This window comes from Ursus arctos, unplaced genomic scaffold (genome assembly GCF_023065955.2).
Source record: "Ursus arctos isolate Adak ecotype North America unplaced genomic scaffold, UrsArc2.0 scaffold_27, whole genome shotgun sequence".
Lineage (NCBI taxonomy): Eukaryota > Metazoa > Chordata > Mammalia > Carnivora > Ursidae > Ursus > Ursus arctos.
In genome coordinates, this window is record NW_026622952.1 from 35977167 (window position 1) to 35995999 (window position 18833).

Consider the following 18833-nt stretch of genomic DNA (forward strand, 5'->3'; position numbering starts at 1 on the left):
TCATGCCTCTCAGCTGGCAGCCAGGTGACGGGCTGCAGACCACCTTCGCCGAACCAACGGGTTAATGCCGTGCACAGGACAACTGCAGTCCCTTCAATGAAGAACTAGGACAGATCCTTCTTCCAGATTCACGTGAAGAACAACTCTTAAACGTGAATGGAAAGCATTATAAATCTTCTCCCTCCTATGGAACTTCTATTAAGGAAAAAGTGCTTGGGGCATTTAGAAATGGAGGCAGACCCAATTCAAAGAAAATCGGCCACAATAAATAGCCTCTCAATGCCGCAGGTGAATATAAACACCATGCTTCAAGACAGTCCCCTAACAGGTCTCGAAGAAGAATCAAGACTCGTACTTGCCAACAAATGATTGAAAACCAGACAGATTTTATTCTTATTCCAATAGTGTTCTCGTTGGAATATTTTAAAAATTCTTTCCAAAGCAAATTTCCACATCGTCCTCCCAGACGTTTGCAGGCCAGGTAAATAACAATGCTGCTGTTTGCTAAGAATATGATTCAATCAGCTTAAAGGCTTAAGCAGTCAGTGTTTCTCCCTCAAGAACGCACGAGCCTATTGGCAGCCAGCGTCTCCTTCCCTGGCAGCTACTCCCGCATACCCTTCTTCCTCACACCTACGAAAGGTGAGTTTGCTCACTTGGGTCCTGGAGTCTAAAACCACAGAACGACAGAGGACACAGTGACAGTGGTCAGGGAAGCATGGTGCACGTCCGGGGCAAAGAACCGGAGCGAAGAGCGCAGACCTGGGCAGAAATAGATAGATGAGGCCAAGTGATAGAAACTGGATCACATGACTGCCAGAAAACAGAAATCCTGGGACTTATTAACCCAAACTTTGGGAAGCCTAGCTAGCAGCCCAACAAACGCAGAGTAAATGTTTCGGAAAGTCTTTCACATCCTGTGTCACACTGTATCACGATACAAAACGATCATAAGGAAGCTGAGGCTGGAGATCTAAGAGGCTTCCCCGAGGTGTGGCCCAAGACGGGGACACCGACCTGACTCTCAAGTCATGCTTTTTCCTCTAGGGGAACGATTCCTAACCTCTGCTTTGGGAACCCACACGTACTGCTTTGCACGGGGGGCTCGCAAGTCCCCTGCAGCCCACCCCGGCTCAGGAACTGCGAGCGCAGTGTCCTTCGCGCACTCACTTTCCATGGCAGGATGAGAGCTTAGCATGTGAACTCCATGTAAACACTCCGTGTCTTACATAACTGCTAGCGTTTGCCCCATCACCCTGGACTCCAAACATATGGGTCCAAGGCCACCCGGACACAAAGGTTCACCTCTTACCATTTTGTTTACACAAGGAAAAAGTGCTTTGGGGTAAAGGTGACTCACAAGGGCATCATTCTCTAAGGACACAGGGACATGGGCGCATGTGCAGACACACACACACACACACACACACACACACAGCTCCTGTGATTCCGCAGACGTATACTTACATCAGCATTTTATTTTCTTCCTATCATTTACGAACGAAAAAAATGGGTGATCTGGACGTGTCTCCCCTTCTAAAGTTCCTCAAGCTTCCATTCAGCTGAATAATCGCGGTTTGATGGAATACTTCACTAGGAATGCAGCCTTCAAGCAAACCCACATAAATGGCACCCCTGCCCCGGCAGCAGCGAATGAAGAAATCTGGACATCTCTCCTTAAAAGCAGCGAGCCAAGCTGGCAAGACGCTGCCATTCCTTGCTCCGCCTACTCCCCTTGTACAATAGGCCATTTACAGAAGGCTGAAACTGCCCCTTTGTCCTGCGCTGGCTGGGCAGAGCTCGGCCTCCGGGACGAATAAGAGGGCAGCAGCCAGACCGTGTGCTGTTCTTTCAGCATGCCACTCCAAAACCGTTGGATTCGTGATCCTTAACCCTGGCTGGCAAATTACCTAAGGCTAGATTTGCTTAAGCCATCCCCTCTCGAACCAAAAGAGCAGCCGGGCTCTCCCTGAAGAGGGATGTAGGGATGCCAGGGTCCACCAGTCAGAGAGGAACAACAGAAGTCGCTGTCCAAACCCCATGCTATACAAGAACTCCTGACCACGGTCACTGCCCTTGGACCATCTTCCCATTCTGAGCATGAAAAGGAGAAAGACCATCCAGGAAACTTCGGGATCCCACACAGCAGTGGGCAAGTACTTCCATAGGGAATTAATTACTCCCTTCCACTGCCTGGAGTGTTTCCTCCCAACTAAGTATAGTAAACCTTAGCGCAGTTCATTTCCATTAAAGCGATTCTCTGGATCATCAATTCAATTTCCAAGAAGATTTTAAAAGGAGAAATGAGGTAGAGATGCTCTGCTTTTAGAAACCTGAATTTATTGAAATATTCAAGTCAAGTTGAAAATTCTCTACTAAACCACTCCCTGCCCATCTCCCCAAAGTCAGAAAGAGTAGGACATAATGCTTTTAAAGCATCAAGCTTGACTAATCTGTGACCAGTAAGAATAGGGCGATACCTCACCTGTTCATATTGGCCACCAAGCCACAACTTCCACATATGCCCCCAGTACTAGATTCCAATCATAATGTGTCCAACTTGAACAGATCAACTTTTAGGGTTAGAAGAAATGGTCCAATGTCTACTTGTAATAGTTTCTGTACTCAGTAAGCTACATATATATTTCAGTCACACGGCAAAAAAAGTTACTTGAAAAGTGTGTGCTTTTTCCCTATTTACATTTTACTGATATTTTATTAAAATTCTTTGAACATGATTCTTCAAACAGGATCTTCAAACATGCTTCTTCAAACAGGATTTTGTGGGGCCACATGTGTGGCGACCACTGAACAAATTCTTCCATGTCACAGGAACACATTTGTATAATGTTAGGACAGTTTAAAAAATGTGTCTGATGGGTCCATATTCATATAACTCAACCTCATACTTGATTGCTTTTTAAAACTGACTTTTAAAAGCTTTTGACAGTAATATCCAATGTTTGCCTTTGTAAGGTCAAGCCTCCAGAAATAACAACCCAGCTAGTGTTACATTTCTCTGGCTTATGAAATCAGTGAGGCGGGCTTTGTGAGGACCCAAGACTAGGACTGGCAGAGGTGGTCTCAGGAAAGGGGCCTTCTCTGCCTGATGGGTGTTCAAACTGAAGTGACCAACAGGATGCCCCACAAAATGAGAGCCTTGGTGACAGAGAGGACACCTCACAAAATGGAAGCCTGGGGGACACGTGATGACTGACAGAGTTTGGGGGAAACCCTCACTCTCTCTTGGGGCATGTACATTATTTACTCTTCACATGTAGTCCAAACTGTGAAAAAGTTGTGGACCCCATTCGTGAGGCTTGGAAGTCAAAGACGTAACACAAATATATATACAGCATAGTGAAACCAAGGCCGCAGTGAGTGCAGATGAGGAAAGAGGTCACACGCCCTCAAGGAGGGGCCGCCTGTGGAAGGCACAAGGGGGGCTGGTCCTCAAGGGATGAGGGTGGTCTCAGAACATTAGCTCTGCTTCAGGGTGTGCGGACCAACGGGACGGGACGTCTAGAAGCAACTCCCTGGCTCAGCTCTAGGACTTCCGGCAAGTTAATCTGGACGGAGTGATAGGATTAAATCGGGTTCAGGAGAAGGGAAGGAAGACAGTCCAGGAAAATCAGTCTGAAATGATTTCTTTAGGAGCCGCTGTGCTAAGCAATTACAAACATGACTAAATGCAATCCTCACCACAGTCCTCGCCGCAGGGACATGTTATTAGCTTCGGTTCAAAGACAGGACACCGTGCCCGGGAAAAGGTCAATGTCCTGCCCCAGCTCCATGCGAGAACGGGACTAAACGCCGGGGCTGAAGGCAAAGCCTGTGGACCTTCAAAGGCACGTGCTGCCACCGGGATGACAGCCATGACACACATGGCTTTGAGAAGCCAGGATCTGAATCCCAATGCTCATCAACAGATAGGACACCCAAAATGTGGTACCAGCAGACGATGGAGTATTATTCAGCCTTTTAAAAAAAAGAAATTTCTGACATGCGCCATAACATAGATGAACCTCGAAAACAGGGTACATGTTCTAGGGACTTTGACGCAAATTCGTAGAGACAGAAATAGAGGTGGGAGGGGAAAGGGGAGTTATTGCTTCACGGGTACAGAGTTTGTGTTTGGGATGATGAAAAATTCTGGAACTCCACAGCGCTAATGATTAGACAATATTGAGAACATACTTGATGCCAATGAATTGTATGCTTAAAAATGGTTAAAAGGGTAAATTCTGCGTTATGCCTATTTTACAATAAGAAGTTTAAGCTCTGCCCTTCCTTGGAAGCCACCAGAAAGTCTTTCCTATGTCTCCATGCCCGCTCTGCATCCCCCTCCCTTGCCGTCTCCTTCACCTACAGCCCCTTCCCTGGTCCTGTTTTAAGATGTCCAGCCCTACCCAAATAGGCCACTTTCTCTCATCAATTCATGATTACACGACCTCCTCCTCAGTCAGAGTCAGAAGCAGTCAGTCCTCCTCTGAATTCCAGGAGTATGGTCCTCGCAGCCTGTGTGCGATCCTTAGCACCTCCTACTTTTTGCTTGTGGGGAGTGTATGCGCCTCTCTCTTTCCGGGTGAGGGCCTCTGTCCATCTGACTTTATGTGCCCCTGACGCCCTGCCCAGGACAGGTGCTTCATTAACCGTTCCTGAGTTACGAAGAAGCCTCTGTGATTCCAACCAATTCTCTGCTACAGGCCCCAGGACGGTGTATTTATAGAGCAACGATTCTCCAAAGAGAAAGGAGGCATTCAAAGTATTTCTAAACTTGAGCGTTCTGCCTCCATACCCGCCACTGCGGTGGTGGCTGCTGCTGCCGTGAGCCCGTGTGCTCAAAGGGAGAAAGCACCACCTCCCAGGTGACGTGGACGGGGGGAGAAAAGGTGGAAAACCACTGATTCAAAGCTACATAAAACTACTCTCCTGCCCATCTTCCCATGAGGTTTTTCAATTCTCAGACTGTTTCACTTATGTATGTCACCTCAGGGTCAACAAAGGACAAGGGTCCTCTCCTCTCCTTAGCAGACATCTAGACATATATTCAGACAGGAGACTGTGGGTCACTTTTTGAAAGATCAAGGTTGCCCATAAGGAAGGGACGAGAGCAAACAAATACCTTTCTTAAGTAGAACTGCAAAGTCAGGAGAAGGCTGGAATCCAGAGCGCGACACCAGGCTGGCATCCAGCTTCTGTAAGCAAGTCTTCTATGACAGAAAAGAGAAGCCTTGAAACCAGAGAAACCTCTCAGAAGCTGCTGGGGAGCAATGGCAGGACTGCAGCGAGGAGAGCCCTTGCAAGCGCCCAGGGCCCCGGGTGGGTGGCCATCTGAGATGTAAGGAATGCTGCAAGCAGGACCTGCCCAGCATTCTCCAGAGGAGAGGGGAAGAAAGCCAACAAGTTCTCCTTCCATCACCCTTCAACATAGCTACGAACACGTGTCCCATACAGCCACTTAGGAGAAGGCTAATTACCGTTTGGACATGCCCAGCGTAGACATCCAGGCGATGTGAGGTGGCATGGATTTAAGAGAAGACGTTTCCATTAAAAAAAAAAAAAATCCTAAGGGAAGCAAGATTTTTCCATTGGTCTTCAAACACTGATTTAATATTGTTAAGTGAGTCCTTGGAAGCCATGATGAGGCAGGGACGTTTCCTGGTACGTGTTAGAGAAGGGGCGGACTGGGCAGAACGGGCCGCAGTCAGTCGCCTCACTTGAGCTGATGGACACAAGACCCGCTGGCTAGGCCGGCCCAAGCCTTCTGCAGGAACCGAGACAGAAGACGCTTCTGCAGGTCCGGCTTCCCACTCATCCACTGAATCCAACAAGGCACGTTACCTCAGTTGACATCTGGCACAGGAAGAGCCCTAAATATGTCTGGAGGACTGCATTTTAAGAACATGACACCATAGGCTAGGGGACAGGGCAACACAAGCAGAGCCTATTATGACAAGAACTAGGGAAGGAAATATAATTCAGAATGGACTCTCCACCTTCCTGGCCTGCGACGAACGACAAAGCGAGCCCTGAGGCAGGAGGCTCCCCCTCCTGGGAGGGAAAGAACTTAATAGGAAAGAGGACAACCGTCCTTTTACAATAGCCACAGCTAGACCCAGCAAGGCAGGAACTCCTCTCCACTTGGGGCCCCAGGACGGGAAGGAGGGCCCATTTGTTTGAGAAACTGCACACAGAGAAGGTACCTAAGTCCCGGGGTCCCCTCAGATGTTGTGTCCAAGAGATACTAGTCTCAGACGCAAAAACCTCACTGTTCTAGGTACTGGCTGTGCCCCCGATGAGCTGCAAAGTCTCATGCCCACTCTGCTGCTGCCCTGTGGGCCTCAAAGGGGATAAAGAAAGGGTGGGAACAGCGGAAATGTACGCCCCTTCTGTCACCGACACCACGGAGCATCTCCAAGACGATGCTAGAGAAAGCAAAAGATGGCCACACGGCCCTGAACGTTCGGGACTCAATAACAGCATTCCACCTCCACCCAGAAACTCCAGATGAGAGCACGACACAGAAAGAAAACAAGCAACATTAAAAACCGTCAATTCTATGCTGTGCCACATAGATATTTGTTTTGTGATTTTATTATTCTATGTACTTTGCTGTGTTATTATTTTTTTATTTCTCCAGATAAAGATGATATCACTAGGTCAGGTCAGTTCACTTCCTCTTATACATATGTATTTCCCACCTACTCCAGAAAATGGCCAAGGGTGGCAACGTCTCCAGCTAAGAGGAGACAGATGGCGAGAAGCCCCTCCCAGATAATACACACCTAGGCTCTCACTATCTGCCCCGTCTGGGACCCTGGCACAGCCATGGACCAACTACGTGGCAACTTCCACACAAGGGTCCCTCTGAGAAAGGTCCCACTGCGAATGAACAAAATCGCAGGGGAAAAAGCCACTCCCCCTCGTCCCTTGCCAACAGAAGGCCAACACTTTGCAGCGCTTCCTTCTGCCTTCAACGAGTTCACGGTATCAGTGAAAACAAACGCACCTGCAGGAAAGATTTAACCAAACTATGCAGACAGAAGGGGAAGAAGTAAGCGGTGGCGGGCTTCAGGAGGGAGAAAGCCTATGGATGGGCCAGACTGTGAAGGCAGGGCCTTCTAGAGAGCTGGCTGGAAGCAGGCAGAGACCTGTGGGGGTGGGGAAACAGCCTGAGAGCCAGCCCCGGCTGGCCGGCGGGGCAGGGACCACGGTGCCATAAACCAGGGTCATGGTCACGCCACCAGTGCTCAGACTCAGCCCGGCCAGCTGCTGAAGCTTGTCCCCCTGCAGCGGGGCGCCGTCTGCAGAGTATCCCGTGTCCCCACCAGGGCGAGGCCTGGTGCGGGAGACAGAGAAGAACAAGGCCCAGTCCTTGCTGCTCACAGAGGTCACGACGATCAAATAGCAGTGACCTGGATAAGAAGGCTGAAGGGACACAAGGTTGGGTAGAGTTACTTACACCTCTTAAAATAGACTGCGGTTCAGGGGGACTGATACACTAGAGGAATGGCTTAGCCGCACAGGGTAAGCGGGAGACAGAGCACAGACAGACCTCTACCCACACAGAGGAAGGCCAGCCACTCACGGATGGGGACGCTTTGGAGTGTGTATGGATTTCAGCACGGAAATTAACTGTTTCATGAAGCAGTGTCCCTAAAAAGCAGCGATGAAGGGAACCTACCAAATATTCTCACACCGTGGACTTCCTCAAGACCAAACAGCCTCTGAAGAGCGTGGGACCCCGCTGTGACCTCGAAATGTCGTCAGCTCTGTGGGAGACCTCAGTGGTGGTGGAGGAAGTGACACAGGAGACACAGACAGGGCTGAAGGATTAAGCTCATTGTAGGTGGAGGGGAGGGAGGGGGGCTTGGTGACAACCCCGGGACAAGGGCTAGAATAACAGCCAGAGTTCAGGTAACTAGGAGAGGAGGTGGCTGGCCCGAGGGAAGCTACAAACAAAACAAATCCAACAAGTTGCAGAGGACTGTTGAAAAATGACGCCATGTTCAAAAGGGTAGGAAGAAAAAGAGATGGTCTCATCTGGCTATTACCTACTTGCAACAAGTGACACGAGTTTGGGGTCTCTATTTTCCCCTTGCGTTTTGTTTAAATTTTATTATGAAAATTTCCACATGGATTCAAAGGTATATAGAATAGTGTAAGAAGGCACTACGTGCCCCTAATCCCAGCTTCACCTTTAATCATGATCAACGTTTTGCGACTACGGTCTCATTTTACACCCATTTTTTGAAAAATGGTTTTAAAGCCAATCCCACAGAGCTTCTCATTCAGGTGGCGCGTCGGAGGCCCATCCAGCACGACGCTCCTACAGCTCTGCGAACGGATCTGCTGGGGGTCGCGCTGACCTGACACCTTCACTGGGTCCTGCCGACCGACTCAAGGTTTCGACAAAGAAAGCCAACCTAAATACTGACACAAAGCGCCATACCCACCATGATATTTAATTGTCACACAAGAAAAAGTCCATATGTTCAATCCGAGAATATTTACTGTGTACGCACTTTGTACAGAACTTTGCTCCAGGCTCACAGTAGTGAATAAAACAGAAAAAAATAAATAAATAAAATATTTGTCCTGGGGATGCCAGGGTGGCTCAGTCAGTTAAGCGCTGCCTTCGGCTCAGGTCATGATCCCTGGGTGCTGGGATCCAAAACCGTGTTGGGCTCCCTGCTCAGCGGGGAGTCTGCTTCTCCCTCTCCCTCTGCACTTCCCCTTCCTCATGCTCTTTCTCTCCCTCAGATAAATACATAAAATCTTTAAAAAATAAAAATAAAATAAAATTTTTGTCCTAATGAGGCTTCTCCACTGTTAAGCTTTGGTCCAAAGTCAAAATATATTCTGGATTTAACAGACTCTCCTGACGCTTGAGGCCAATTTGACAGGAATCACAACCTAGTTTTGCAAAGCAGTTTTGATCCCCCCTCAACTGACAAACTGAGTTCTCTCTCTCTCTTTTTTTTAAAAAGCCATTTACAGGTATCTTGCCATGCTGATGTAGAGGACTTAATTTTCTGGTTCTCTAAACTTTTTAAAATGCATCCAAAATAATAAACAAATGCGTGCTTAATATGTAAATGCACTCACGTATGAACTCAAGACATTGACAAATATTTTCTGAACATTATAAAATACACATCTATGAATTTGAGCTAAAAAATAAATATCTACTGAAGTTCTAATACAGTCACTCTGCACCCTGCATGGTCTGCCCTCACTACGGAGCCCATGTGCCCCATTTTGGAGACTACTACTGAGCAGTACCTGCGAATTCTCTGGGCACCTGCCTGGCTAGAGTCTCTGTCGGTTCTTGAGTATTCGAGGCAATAAATAAAAGTGCTTATTGGAGCACCCTGAAAAGCTGGCACAGCTAGGGGGCAGCGTAACAGTTGCCGCCAAAGCCAACACACAGACTTCCCATCTAAGAGGGAGACAAAGATACTCAGCGTTGCCCATGAGGGCAAGAAGTATCCTGGAAAGGACAGGACGTTGCCAGTGACGTCGCCTGGCCAAACGTGACAGCCCAAATGGACTGGGCCAGCTAGTCTGGAGGAAGGAGAATCAAGGCCTCAGGGCCACGGCTAAGAGGCTGGCCTCATCTGAGTAGGCCTCTCCTGGGGAGCCCCAAGCTTCAGCCCCTGCCTCGAGGACCAGGGATCTCCAGCCAGCCTACACTCTAGAGAGGTGCTGGCCTTGGTGGCGCTTATCTCTCAATCCTGTCAGGAGAGGAAGACACAGGCTGGCTTTGTCTTCGGGGTCTAGCCTGTCTCTGGGCTCACAGCCACGCCTCTCGATCGCGGTTCTGTCCTCCCGGAGGTGGCTGGTTGGACTGCTTGACAGGCAAGTCCCCTGCCAGCTCCACCTTCTGGGGTACCTCAGAAGCTTGCCTGAGGCACAATGTGGGTAAGTGTCCCTGCAGAAGGAACAAATAAGCTATTTGACCCTTTCACTAGTGGCACAGAAACAAGGTATGGTTTTAAGTAGAAATACCAGGTAAATGAAGACTACAGTACAGTTATGTAAGATTATCTAGAACTTGACACTGATCTGCCTCCCTCCCACATCCTGCAAAGCCTACAACCACCTGCTGTTTGAAAATCTCTGAAAGTACCCTGAAAGAGATACCTCAGATGTACCCCTAGACACTAAGTTCAACCCAATGAAAGTTCAGGCTTTGGTCTAGTGATTTTTGATGACATAATACACAAACTGGGAACATTTAAATGTATATTCTTGTCAGTGACCCCCCTCTATAGGACACCCGACCATCTGAACGTCTCCTGGTCTCAACCAACCGTCGGCCAATATTAAGTGCTTACTAGCAGTAAGGTCCCGTGTTAAATGCTGCCTAAAACACACAAATGACAATGACGAGGTCTATGAAATGCCCAGAGCCTTAGAACGTAGCTATGTGAAGGAGCAAGATATGTTCACATGAAAGGCAAATGAAGGAGGGAGGGAGGGGTGCTATTCCACACACTGAATAACCAGTACAGCTAGACATCAACCAGTTGGGAAAGAAGTAGGACACTGGCCCAGAACAGGCTCAGGAGATCCCAGGATGAACCAGGCATTAAGTCTTCCGAATCTGAATTAGGGGTGGGGGCACTTGGGGTGGCAGCTATTTCTAACCAATATGGGAGTGTTTCAGCATTTTAACCATCATTGTGGCTGCTGGCGCACCACACCTAGCTGAATGTCAGCCTAGGGTTCCAGTGAGTGATCTGGAATCTCTAAGGAGCAGGGCTGTGAGGCAAGAGGGTGCGATGAGGAATTGCAGAAAGCTTATGCTAAGTGTACAGGGTCCACGAGGCCCTTCCAGGACACAGGAAGGCCAGTCAGGCAGAAGAGAGAGCTCACAGAAAGGGTCTTGGGATGCGGAGATCTTGATGTAACCCTGTGCTTCCAGAGTTTGCTTTCCAGAAGTCCCAGGATGTGGTAGTTTAGGAGAGGCAGGGAAACAGCAAGTTGGAAGCAGACTCTAGAAGCTCCCAAGAGCCAAGCTAAATAAAGACTTGAGGCCTTCTAGAGGGAGCCCTGGAAGGCTTCTGGCCAGAGGAGGGATTCAATCAGAGCTCTGCATTAGGAAAAGTAATCACCCTCCCTCTTTTTTTTTTTTTTTTTTAAACGAAGGGTCTCTGCTGTCTAAAGCAGAGGTGAAGGGCTATGGATTGGGCAGTGATGCCCAGGAGAAAAAAGAAGAATGGGTATGTATTGTGCAATACTGTACAGAGAGTAAATTAGGAAAAACAGATTGCAGGGCACAAATCAAGGAGTACATCGAGATCCGGTCATTCCCCGAACAGGCCCAGGAACAAACTCCACTACGTGTCATAGCCAGAGGGGAACACAGGTTGTATAACCTGGGCTAAGTCACCCAGCTCCCACACAACAGGTCAGCCAAGGGAGCAAGTTAGGCTATTTCAGTGTTCCTGGGGCCTGGGGTCATTTGGACGTCCCTCAGACCAGGGTGACTGCGGAAGCGAGTCCATGTGCGTGAGCTGGGGCTCCCACCCCTGCCCCCTTCGACTGTGGCAGCCCTGCTTTTTATGCTATCTTGGGGTTCTGCCTAAAATTGTACTAGAGAAAAGGCACCCATACCCACTAGACGACACCACTGTATCTTCAAAGCCTGAAAATTCACAGTTCTGTTGTTTTGTCTAAAACATGCTGAGAAAGTCTGTTTCTGGTTCAAAGTACCCTAAGATGTGCAGCAGAAAGCAAACCTACGTGCCATGGTGAAGCCAATCTCTTCTTTAAGTGAGGGACGCTCGACCACGTGTGCTAAGCCCGGGCTCCTGTTCCCAGCCACGTGCTCTCTTCCTTCCACACACCTGGTGCATTGACCATGCGCCTCGACTGCTGACCACTCTTAGGAGACCGGCTTCTAGAGCAGGCAAAGCCTTTTACTTTTTAATTCTCTAGAAAGTCGTAGCCGTGTAGCAGGTGATCTTGCCGCTCACCAAACCAAGCTGAACCAAAATCTGTCGTCATTTTCAGCACTCTGGTGGCATACGACCGAGTACAAAAATGAGACAGGGAAATATCAAGGAGCAGTGGCATGGAAAAGAACCAGCTCTGTCCTCAGTCTCGCCACTAGCTGGGTAACCTGGAACTTTCCAGACACTCCCTGGACTAAGAACCTTTCGAGCTCTAGGGAGGCAGCCGAGCCAATTAATTAGGAGCTCTGACCCTGAAGCCTGACTGTGTAGGTTCAAATCCTGGTTTGGACAACTTAATCCCTGCACCTGTTTTTATATCTTTTGTGATATAGGGATAATAGTAAGATCTATTGCAGGGCTGTTGGGAGGATTAACTGAGTTAACACATCAGAAGAACTGAGAACAGGGCCTTGCACGGTTGGCTGTTATCACCACCTATCATGTCCTGAGCCTGCCCCTGCCCGAGCTGTGGCCATAAGGTTAGTCAGCTGACACTGCCCTGCTTTGTAGGTGACAGCTGAGCCTTGAGGGAGAAACTAGTCTCTGCAGCAACTTTCTCTTTACTCTAGTTATTAAAAGAATAAATGGTATTCGAGGTATTTGGGCCTTAGATATACAGACATTTCTCTCATAACAAACCTGAGGGGGAAAGCACCAATTTTTTCCACAGCCAAAATTGTGCATGTAGAAGATAATACATTTATCAGAAGGCCTTCCAGAATGAGTAAATGGTATAAACAGCAATCCACATTTTCTCCTTTGATGCCCTAATTTTTTCCATTTATCTCTCCAGACCATGAAATCTTTATTTCGACAGCTGTTGACTAGAACACATGAACCCAAAAGTCCAATAAAACTATTCACTAACAAAAATGATTTTCAAATCGTTGTCAATTTCAACAGCTTTAGAGCAGAACATGCCCTAATTTTTTTAAAAGATACACTTAAATATATAAGATGCTTGGCAAACTGTTCTGAAATAGTTATTCTTAAATATAACAATAGGGGCGCCTGGGTGGCTCAGTCAGTTGAGCATCTGACTCTTGATGTCAGCTCAGGTCACAATTTCAAGGTCCTAGGATCAAGCCCCATGTTGGGCTCTGCACTCAGCAGGAGTGCCCTCTGCACTTCCCCCCATACACACACACACAGGCACCCTCTCTCTCTAAAATAAATAAATAAATCTTTAAAAATATACATCCAACAATAGGAGAAGGGCAAAGAAATTGGGACATATCACATACACCACATTATGCAGTTATCCTCAAAATTCATTTTTGGAGGAGCAGGTAACAACATGGAAAAATGTTCACAATATAACAGGTAATTAAAATATAGTTATCAAAATTTTATCTTCAATTAAAACGATATAGTAAATTAAAACGATAAATTTAAAAAATTGTTTCAAAAAACACATAAAGGAAATACACAAACCTTACTAGCATTTATTCTCCTGAAGACCTTTTTTATAGCTCCCAAATGTTCTATAAGCATAGATTCCTGTTATAATATAAGAAGCATATAATATATATTCCTATTTTCATATAATTCTATAATGAAAGCATACAGTCCTATTATAAATACTTTCATATTTACATACTGTATGTGCTTTTAAAAATTATAATTTTTTATTTTATATATATATATATATATATATATATATATATATATATATATAGGTTTTCTGAGGCAAACGGTTTTTGATTTAGATATTAGACAGCTTTCAAATTTTCATTTAAAACTTGGAAGACTGGGGGGGCGCCTGGGTGGCACAGCGGTTAAGCGTCTGCCTTCGGCTCAGGGCGTGATCCCGGCGTTATGGGATCGAGCCCCACATCAGGCTCCTCCACCATGAGCCTGCTTCTTCCTCTCCCACTCCCCCTGCTTGTGTTCCCTCTCTCGCTGGCTGTCTCTGTCTCTGTCGAATAAATAAATAAAAAATCTTAAAAAAAAAAAAAAAAAAACTTGGAAGACTGGCATCTAACTCATGAAGAGAATTAGCCCAGGTACACAGAGCCACCAGTTTTGAAATCTTAGATTTTGGAAATGAGACATTTGCCTCCAGCCAAAGGTATTCTTCTAGGCAGGCAGCACAGGGCAACGGGGCGCTCAGCTCCACCTAAGCTTTCGTCCAAAGAATGTGCCCTCTCTCCAAGCCAGTCATATTTCAAGCAAGGCTCATTCCGTATTTCATTGTCCCTTCTTGATTCCACAAAGGTTACAATTCAGTCAAGAACTTCTAAATGTCAGCATGTAAAAAAGCAGAAAGGGTAACCTAACACGGACTAGTTTTCTCTTGTCCCTGTGGTCTGGACAATTTTTTCAAATTATGTATCACCTTGGGCTTAACACAAACTAGAAATTCCTATGAGCTATCATTCAGCATTTTAGTTAAGGAACTGGAGATAAAATGATAATTTCAGAGTTGTAGCCACAAACACTGGTAGAACTGCCTCTATTCTAGTCCATAAGCTTTACCAACTTGGGTTTCTTTAAAAGCTCTCAGAGGGAGGGCGTCTGGGGGGCTCAGTCAGTTAAGAGTCTGCCTTCAGCTCAGGTCATGATCTCAGGGTCCTGGGATAAAACCCCACATCGGGCTCCCTGCTCATGGGAGTCTGCTTCTCCCTCTGCCTCTCTCACCGGCCCCTGCTCGTGCTCGTGCTTGCTCTCTCTCAAATAAATAAAATCTTAAAAAAAAAAAAAAAAAAAAAACTCTCAGAGCCCCTTTAAGTACAACAATATTTAAAACTAAACTCAACCACTGGCAGCTTCAGATCAGCACTGTTCACTGAGAGGTTGTCTCCAGGCATGAGTATCAAAGAAAAGTGACCCTAAGATGTTTGCCCAAGTTGGAGTGACAACCTTCAGTAAAAACTCTTGGCATCTTCAGTCCACCTCCTCGGACTGACCCTACCGTGAGAAAGAAAGGCTTGAAGACCAAGATCTCAAGTTAGGCCATTGGATACCAGCAGCTTGGAGCTGCCTTGAAGTTCCTCTGTATTTTTTAACACAAGAGTCTAACCCATCGTGTCATCCAAACCATACTGTTCATAAAACATTCTCAATGGATCCTAACTCAACAGAATTTGGAAACAAGAGAGAGTAAGTGCAGAAGAATAATGGACATACGCTTTATGTGGCAAACGTGCACAATAAATTCAGCAACTGACCTTAAAATATATATTCATCTCAGGTTACTGAATATCAACATCCAAAAATTACTAATATTCCTATAGTCTTGCTCTTTCCAGAAAAGTGAAACTTGGGGGGCGCCTGGGTGGCACAGCGGTTAAGCGTCTGCCTTTGGCTCAGGGCGTGATCCCGGCGTTATGGGATCGAGCCCCACATCAGGCTCCTCCGCTATGACCTGCTTCTTCCTCTCCCGCTCCCCCTGCTTGTGTTCCCTCTCTCGCTGGCTGTCTCTATCTCTGTCGAATAAATAAAAATAAAATCTAAAAAGAAAAGTGAAACTTGGAGGGAGAGAGGAGAAATCCCCAGATGTAATGAGGAAATAGTCTGATCTTTCCCTGGCCCCTCCTCTGAACACGTCCATTTTCCACAAGACAGCTACATGAAAAACGAAAGATGTAGTAGGGCCTGGACCTGAGGCATGGACACTGCGGCATGCTAGGACACTTTCAGTTCTTTCAAACTTCATTCAAAAGAGAGCTAGCCATGAAAACTACCTCTATGATACAAACTGAAACCTGTCCTTACCTGCATTTGTCCCAAATAGCTATCTCTTAAATGCCCCCAAATTAAAAAGTCCACAGATCTCTTTTTAGTCAGGATGCCTGCAATAATAATAAAAATACTGCCAAAATATGCATAACAGAGACAGGAAGGAAACAGGTCAAAATGCTTATAATTGTGAGGGAAAGGTGATTTAAAAAAATTCTTCTGTTTACAGTAAATGCAGAAAACAGAGATCTATAATATATGGTCTATAATATATCTATATTATTTTAAGTGAAGAAGGGAGGTGTGAGGTTTGCCTCTTTTAAGGATTTTCTTTTTCCAGTCATAGAATCTTAGCTTATGAAAGACTTTAGCCTAATGCAGTCCTTTCACAAATAAGGAGTCAAGTTTCAGACTGGGAAGGGATTCTCCCAGTTGAGTGAGGACAAGAAAAAACATCTCCAAAGACTGGCTCCACAATGATGGGAAGCAAGATTTCCTTTAAAAGTTCGACCTCCTCGACCCCACTCATCTGCCAATCTAACCCGCCATCTCCACTTGAAAGTGCAGAATCAACCAGAAATTTTTGACTGACGTTTTGTTTGTGTTAAGCAAATAACTGTTTACACTGGGATAATCACAGGTGAAATTTGTGTCGGAAACTGTGAGATTTCATGTTTTTCTTGTGCTAAGCAAAGACAAAAAAAATAAAAGGAAGGGTATTGACAGTCGGGGGCACTTTGGATACTCCTGCACCAAGAAGATGCTTTAAAGTGTTAACTTTAAAGGGCAAAGAGCACTTTTATAATGGTCTAAATTCAGCTCCATAACCTTGAAAGGGGCTGGACTGGGGAAGGGGTCTGAGATCCTAACATACACACTGATTAGTGTCTGTCTCTAGGTTCTCGTCCACGTGTCCATTCGAGTCATTTACCACCCCTCTCCGGCTACGCTGCAAGGTGACAGGTATCATTTCTGCTTCCTAATTTCAAAACACCAGGCTTCGTGCATCAATGACTGCAACACGCTATGTGCAGCGGCTATGGGCACTCCTCTGGAGACACCGCGAGAATTTCTACATTTGGTAACCGGCTTTTTGATGCTGCATTTGACCCTCCTGCAAGCGCTCCGCGCAAGGGCCACCATCACACCGAGGTAGCAGGACCGTCCGGCTCGGAGGCTTCCAGGCGCGGTCCGAGAGCGCCTCAGAAACCCTGCCACTGGGACAGGAGGGATGCCCGTGGCCGAGAGACCGCCGGCCCCAGCCCCGCGGGATCATCCCTCGCATCTGAAGCTCGGGGTCCGGCTTCCGGGCCGGGCCGGTCCCCGCCGCCACACAAACAAGAGGCCGGTCCCGCGGCGCGCGTCACCCGGACCCCGCCGTGCACCAGCCCCGCGCCCGCGCAGCCCGCGCGAAACGGCGGCCGGGCATCCCCGGCTCAGGCACAGGAAGCGGCGACGGCTCGGGCGGCCCGAAGGCCTCCGCTGCTGCGGGAAGGGGAGCCGAGGGCAGAGGCCGGAAAAGGGGAACGTCTCCGGGAGCCGAGGGGAGGCTCACGCGTCTCCGCTGCGGCCGCCGCCCCCCGGGCTCGTGCCGGCGGGGCAGCCTGAGCCCCCGCGCCTCCGCCGAGACCACCGGAGCCGCAGCCAGAAAGGACGCGGCTCCCCGCGGCAAGAGCACTCACCTCCTCGGCTGGCCGGGCCGCTACGCCGCCGGCTGTCACCGCAGCCCACTGCCTGTCCGGCGCCGGCTCCGGAGGCTATTTAAGGGCGCCGCCGTAGCCGCTGCGCCCTGGCTGCGCCCCAGCCGCTGCCGCCGCAGAGCCAAGCTGCTGCCGGTGCGCCAGCCGCGCCTGCCCCGCAGGCCCCGCCCCGTCCTCAGGCCCCGCCCCGTCCTCAGGCCCCGCCCCCGCCAGCAAGCCCCGCCCCCGACGCGCGCCGGCCTCCAGTCTGGAGAAGCGCGAGCCCGGCTGCCTGCTGGCGGGTGCCGGGAGGCGGCGAGCAAACTCAGCAAGAGTCGCTTCGCCTGCCCTCGATTTCATAGCGAATCTGTGGAAGGGCAAAGGGTACATTGTAGAGCCTCAACCTAGAAGCCCGGCCAGCCCTGGGGTCCCGTTGCCACGGGGACCGGAAGACGCCCCTTGGCGTCTTCCACTCCCAATTGCCTGCCTTGCCCACTTCTTGGCAGTAGGGGGTTTCTGCAGGGAGGGACCCTGGTGGCCGGAGGGCTTCCCTTGCCTATTTTTTTTGACCACTTGCGGAGCCCCATTTTACCCGATTTCACCACGGTCCCCACATGGGGTTTCGCCACAGTCCCTGGCAGGGAAGACTCTTGTCGGGACTTTTGCAATACCTTGGTCGTGAAGCAACGCTGGACCTATCATACTGGCTATAGTTAACAGCAGAACGCAGACCCAACTTTACTACGGGCAATATGCACCTGCCAAGTTCTTGGAGCCTGTATATCCTACTCAGCCCTGGCTGTGATTCTGAAGGATTCTGCATCCATGCGATTCCATCTGGTATGAACTTTTTCAGGTCCTATCCCAAATGTTATTTTTCCTCCCAGCACCTGAGGCCTGCCGGTGTCCCTAACCTCTACCAACCGCGGTTCGGGTTACAGTGGTACTTGCGCCCAGTATTGGGAGGTCTGCTATCTAGTACTTCTTTAAACTTGAAGTATGAGAAGCATTATTGTGATGATAAAACCCTCTGATAACAAGAGCTACGGTTTACTGAAACCGTTCACACACATTACCTTCTTGAATCTTCATCATAACCCCACGAGGCAGATGATGACATGATTCCCCTTTTACAGATGAGGGAGAAACTGAGTCACAGAGGGGCAAAGCCGCACCTGGGACGCAGGCAGTCTGCTTCCAGAGCATGCACACAATAACCACGGGACCACACTTGGTACTTCCGTGTTTGTGAGCCTGGGCTCACTGGAGGCCTCGAGCATATCAAGTTGAGGCGAGCAAGTAATATCCTAAGGCTTTCCTCCCAAAGTGTGCCGGGCACCAGAGGACAGTGACGGTGAGGGCAGCCCACACTCCAGTGGCCTCTGTAGCAGCTCAGTGCTCCAAGACCCCTTTCTACACATCGACTCTCCGTCTAAAATTAAAAATGTACTCCACTGTCCTTTTTATTGGTTTCACTTGGCTAACCCTTGTTTTCTCTGCTCAGGTC

The 18833-nt window shown here is 48.3% G+C and overlaps 1 protein-coding gene across 26 annotated transcripts in view; it reads right to left on the reverse strand.

The window, feature by feature from the left end:
* ACSL1 (acyl-CoA synthetase long chain family member 1) overlaps window positions 1–18833 on the reverse strand; it is a 291625-nt gene that overhangs the window by 47356 nt on the left and 225436 nt on the right. For 2 of the 26 annotated variants that reach the window (XM_048226410.2, XM_048226405.2), the window contains exons 1-2: window positions 5481–5563; window positions 5126–5213 (exon numbers count right to left, since the gene is read on the reverse strand). The exons of 13 other annotated variants lie outside the window; for them this stretch is intronic. The gene's annotated coding sequence lies outside the window, so the exon portion shown is untranslated. Of the gene's footprint in view, window positions 1–1467; window positions 1868–5125; window positions 5214–5480; window positions 5786–17329; window positions 17519–18833 lie in introns of those variants that run through there. 11 more of the 26 variants (XM_044387609.3, XM_026508591.4, XM_048226407.2 and 8 more) reach the window with 9 other exon arrangements.